Source organism: Nycticebus coucang, chromosome 3 (genome assembly GCF_027406575.1).
Source record: "Nycticebus coucang isolate mNycCou1 chromosome 3, mNycCou1.pri, whole genome shotgun sequence".
Taxonomy (NCBI): Eukaryota; Metazoa; Chordata; class Mammalia; order Primates; family Lorisidae; genus Nycticebus; species Nycticebus coucang.
The window spans coordinates 82,730,558-82,736,451 of NC_069782.1; the positions used below are offsets into that span (position 1 = coordinate 82,730,558).

Below are 5,894 nucleotides of genomic sequence, written 5' to 3' on the forward strand. Positions count from 1 at the left end.
AGAAGCAACATTTCAGAGGAGAAGCAGCTGCAGTGAATCCTAGGGGGACCTGTCGGGAGCATATTTCCTGACAAGTCCCTGATGTTATCAATCTTTGCACAAAGCAATGCCCCAGAAAGACACAAGGTGGTGAAGGCTGGGGAGGAGCACAAATAGAGGAGGGTCCAAACTGGCCCCCACCCCCCAGTCACTCACTGTGTCCAGGTTGACAGCAAGGGAGGAAGCGGAGGCTGCGGCAATGTCCCAAGGACCCAAGCCCAACCATAGTGCCCCTCCTGATCTGGGAGGGCTACTGAGTGGTCAAACCAGACGCAGAATCTTGCAAATCTGTCTGACCTACTCTCCCTGCAATTTCTAGTACTGAGTCTGCATGGGAGAGAGTCTGCCTGCCACAGCTCTGCTCTCTGCTTTCACAAGGCCTTTTCCTGGCTGGTGGTTAATTGCTTTAGAATACCTGTGCTGGGCCCTCAGCTCCCCATCCACGGTGTTTCATGGCTCTTGCAGGGGAAACTGCTTATCTGATGTGTAAACTCAAGGCAAATCAGGATCTTTAGAACATGATATTGCACTTAAATTATAAGACAAGAAGGCTGTAATGCTTAGAAACATTGATCTAACTGGTAGGTAACTTCCAGGGCTTTAAAATGGAGGTGAGATAACTGCTCCAGGAACAAAACAAAATCAGACTCTTATCCATGGGGCAGGGGGTCAATCATTCCATAAGTGGAAGTCTCTAGAAGGAGGGATGACGCATAAGGACATTGCGGTATCAAACAGACCTCATCTAGGATGATTGAAGAATTCTATTCAGGGTGAGAGTAGGGGAACCTGGCCCCTCTTCTTTTCCTGGTGAGCAGGAATGGGCACATCCACTGCAAGCCTCAATGAAGCCCCAGGCAAGGAGAGGCCAGTGGGAACGCCCTGGGGCTGAGGAGTCAGGGCCCAAACCTGTCCTCAGACAAAATGAGGAAAAGGGCCTGTCATGTCACACCCCTGCTGAGGGCTGGGCTCACCTACACATGCATGGGGACGTGGGTGTGCACACACACAGCAACACATATACATACATGCTCACATAGAAACACACATGCTTACACATGCAGCGAAACGCAGGGATGAATGGAGAAACACATATGGAAACACAGACACTCAGAAACATAAAAAGAAACATGTATGCACACTCCCAATTACACAGAAACACATATACTCCCATATAGTAACACATACATATATACTCTCACACACAGTAACACACGCATACACAGAAAGCACACATCGGCACTCCTAGACACACACACACACACACACACACATATACTTGCACACAAAACCTGAGCCTCCATCTACTCATGGCCACAATCTAGAATCCCCATCTGATCATCTCTGACAACACACACAGGCCTTCCTGTGTCCATGAGCCCCAGATGGGTGACATAGGCAGGCAGTGTGCAGGAAGGGCGGGCCTCCAGGAGTGCAGAGAATCCCAGCCTGCTGCCCAGAGGTGCTGGCTCCTGCCCCTAAGAGCTGAGGTCTGGCTGCAGGGCTGCAGGCAGGGAGGTGAGGAGGCTGTTGATAGAGGCAAATCCCAGGAGCTCCGGACTGTGCAGAGCTGGAGGAAAGCTGCCCTGCACACACCTGCAGAGGAGCTGAAAGGAAGTAATACCCTCTGGGCTGTAGAAACTTTGCACTGTGGATGCTGGGAAGTCTGCATGACAAGCCCCATCCTTACACACTCCAGTCTGAGCCCCGGCAACCTGACTACAGCATGGTGGGTGGGGGGGAGCAAGCATAGGGCATCCATGAGTGGGGGGCGGGGGGTTCAATATAACTTCCTGGAGGAGGCAACAGCCACACAGACCTAGGGAAGAGGACTCGGAGGAGGCTCTGGACAAGGGGTAAAGACTGCCTGCCAGAGACATGAAGGAGAGGAACTTCTAGGAAGGGCCAGGAAGGAGACTGGCCACCTCTCCTGACACATTCCCTTCCAGGCACCTTCCAGGCTGGAGCAGGGCCTGGGGTACCCTTACCATCTGGGACCCTCGCAGGAACAGTGTCCACAAGCCACAGATGGGGACATAGCCAGAGGCCTGTGGAGGGAGGTCACAGGGAAGCAGGGTGACCCCAGGATTTCCCAGGACTGAGGGGCTCCTTGGAGGTGGGACTTTCAATGTAGAGCCACCAGAAAAGTCAGAGCCAAATTGTGACAAAACGTTCTCGGCTGTCAGTAGAGAACTGAGCTGGGAACCTGGGGTCCTGAAGCTGATCATGCAGAGACACACACCATGCACAGAGAGCTGGCCATCTGCCGGCCAAGAACCCTGACGTCCGGGGGTGCCCTGGGGTGACCCCTTGCAGGCTCATCCATGAGACACTGAACAAATATCCCAGCAGAAGTTCCAGATAGGACCCTGAGAGCATCTGGGGGCCTTGCAACTGCCTCCTCAGCATTTGCTTTAAAAAAAAAACACTATTTGGCCAAGCTCTGCTGTGCCCATTGCTCTGACATCTCCCCAACTTCTCCAGTGCTCCCTGCTCCCCATCTTCACACCCTTTCATCTCACGGTTCACCTTTCCCTCCACCTACTTTATCCCTGTTCTGGACTCTCCTCCCCTCACTCTGTCTTGTCCTTTTCTTGCTTAACTCTTTTTCACATGCACTTTCTCTTCCTTTCTCTTTTCCCATCCTCACCCACAAGCCCTCCTCCTTTACCTCCCCGCCCTCACTTCTGTTATTGGCATCATCCACCCACTTGTCACCGTTGGCTTTCATGCCTCTCCCCTCCCCAGGTTCTGGGTTTCTTCCTTCTTCATCCTTCACTCCTCCCTGCCCTCCTTCCTCCCCTGTCCTGACCTGAACTCCTCTCCTACACACTTCATCACCCTATCCCCCCTTCCTCTTTCACTGCCTTCTCCTGGGGCAAAGTGAGAAGTCTCCTGTCTGCATCTTTGGGAACACCCTAATTCTCTAGTACAGGAGTGGGGACAGTGGTGAAGAGATATGCAGAGATCTCTGCAAGACTACGAGGAAGAACGGATGACTCACCAACAGTCACCATCTCTCCTCCTGGCATAACAAGACGGCCATGCTGTTATCCCTCAGGGCTATCAATGCAGAAGGGCGAGGGCTATGTTTGTATCCTGAAACCAGTGGCGAGCCTCAAAATGATCCAGAAAGAAAGAATGGAATTGGAAGGAAGAGGATTTATTCTAGAAAAAAAAATAGCTCCCTCCTCTGTTGTAGCCATTTGTCTGCCTATACTGACTTTCCCCTTTTAGGTTTTGAGGCTTTGCAGACCTCAAGTGCCAGTCAGGATGGCAAAACAATGTCGTGTTCCTCCACTAGTTGGAGCCCTAGTTGGTTATCTGGGAGTGGAATGCATAGTCACAGGAACCAGTCCACAGCTGTCCCTAGCTCTAGCTCATGACTTCCTTAAAACCAGATGGACAGAGTTAGGGTTATCAACCCTTTGCATGACATGCAACTATCTTTTCCAATTCTGAAAGTTGTCTGTTTGCTTTAATTACTGTGGACAGCAGCAGTGGACGGGAGAATGTGTTGGACTTTACTCCGGGACCTGGACACTCTCCCATCACATAAATGAATCCTGCCTCAGGCATGCTGAGCCCTCTCCCCTTACCCAGTGGAACTGGGAATCTGGTGGTGGCTACAGAGATGTGTTGCTGCTGCTCTGATGTATTCTGCTGTCATCTGTATGGTTTGCCACAGCCACAACTTCCTAGGTTGACCCATGAATCCATCTTCTTTGTGACATAAAGACAGGGTGAGAAACTGGCTTTAGGGCTTCACTGGGACCTTCTCAGCATGAATCTTCAGGACTCAGGGAATAGCAGTAAACAGTGAACTTAAAGACAGCTGATCCCCCACACCCACAACACAAAAGGAGCTGCCTACACTTTTCTGCTCTGTCTCCCTCTTTACTTTGAGGATCAGTGATTACCTGAACTGGGAGGTAGCGGTCCATGGGATGCAAATTGAATTCATCAATGAAAACAGTGTCAAGTGTACAGCCACATATTTATCTGAGGTTGCTAAGGAACAAGATTGGAATCACATCCAAACAATAGACTCCTTGCTCAGGAAAGATGGTTTTACAACTCCAATTATCAGAGAAAAACAACTAACTCACCAGGCCCCCAGTGAGAAGCTGACACTCAGTTATCACTGAGTGCCATTCTGGAAACAGAAACACTCTGCATGCTCCACCTCTCCACAGTCATTACTTCTGACAGGGCTGCAGGACCAGTTGCACCCCTCTGTGACAAAGACCTCTGTTACTAATTTCCTTTGCCAAGTTAGCCTCCTGCTGACTGGGGTTGGGGTGGGGGTTACATTGACTGATACAGAAGGTAAGGGCCCAAGCCTTATCTCAGCCTTTCCTCAATACTGGGTTCCATTGACTGGGGCTCCTCCATGGCTAGTGAGAACTCAGGGACTTGGAAGATGCTGTGAAAACACTGTCACAAAGGTGCTGCTAAAATGATGCACAGGGAGGGTGGCCGGCTGGAAGAAAGGATCCTGAAGACACTACACTGGGCCTCAGAAACATGGTTAGAGAACTCTTGAAGTGGATTGGGTGTCAACCCAGGCAACACAATGTATCGATTAACTTTATTTTAAAAAATTTAAGTGGTGATGGTATACCTTTCTGAAATGGGCCAATACTCAAGTCAAAAGACCTTTTTGAGTTTTCATCTGCCAGGAATTGGGGGAGGAGAATGAGGGGACAACCTGAGAGAGAATACTTGTGCTATTCTAGGCACTGCTGGCAAGTTTCTGGGAAGGAATGGGTGAGGGTGGGTGGGCTTGCTGGGCTCCATCCAGTGCTTGCAAGGACTTGGGACCTGCAAGGGAAACATGGTGACAGCAGGGTGCCCAGGCTGCAGCCCACACTGCTATGCTGGGTTTCTACAGCCTGCCACACTTCCCTTGGTAATGGAAATGAAGATGGAGGAGTCATTCCAGCCCACTGTTGTGAATAATAAATGTCTTGTTACAAACAAAACAATCAGCAACAACAACTGATGACGATAACAACAAAAAAAACCACCATTTAAGTTCAAATTTAAGCATTTCTGTCTGGTCCCAAAGTTTTACCTTGTGGGTACCATACAGTGATATGCAAATACATATCAAATACATGTAATCAGCTACTCCTCAGCCCCAGCACATTCATCTTTTTGTAGTTTCTTGTCTCCAGGCTCCAACCTTATTTTTATACGAATTGCTGTCTGGAGCCTTCAAAATCACAACTCAGCATTATCTCTGCGGGTGCCAGCACTGAGGACTCTGGGGGCTCTCCGTAAGTCCCCCATCTGCACGTAACTTTAACTCTGCTCCCACAGGCCTGGCAGGCACTAGCCGCAGGGTGGCCCTCTTATTCTTCAGGGATCAAGTGAAATGCCATCTTCTCTGTGAGGCCTGCCTTGGCCTCCTGACCACAGATGGAATCACTCACACACACAGCACAGAGACACACAGACACACACGTATCATACAGACACATACACCCATCACATAGATACACAAACAGCACAGAAATACACACATCACACAGACACACAGCCATTACATACATACACACACCTGTACCCATCACACAGAGACACATGCACATCTAGAATGTGACACATAATACACATCACAGACATACACATCACACAGACTTGCAGATAAACAGACACACAGACTCTCATGCTTCTTCTCGTGTTTTTCCATAGCACACATTACCATTTAACGGTCTCTCTAACTCATTCATCTTGCTTCTTTTCAATCTTTCTCCCCAGAGTGGAAGCTCTGGGAAGGTAGGGATTGGCGTCCTCTCTCTCTTTTCCACCCACTGCTGCGTCCCTAGTACCTGGAACTGTTCTGACAC

General features: G+C 49.7%; 1 pseudogene; it reads left to right on the plus strand.

The window, feature by feature from the left end:
• The first annotated feature begins 1,424 nt into the window (after positions 1 to 1,424).
• Positions 1,425 to 4,187, plus strand: LOC128581046 (AMMECR1-like protein; annotated as a pseudogene).
• Positions 4,188 to 5,894: the final 1,707 nt, after the last annotated feature.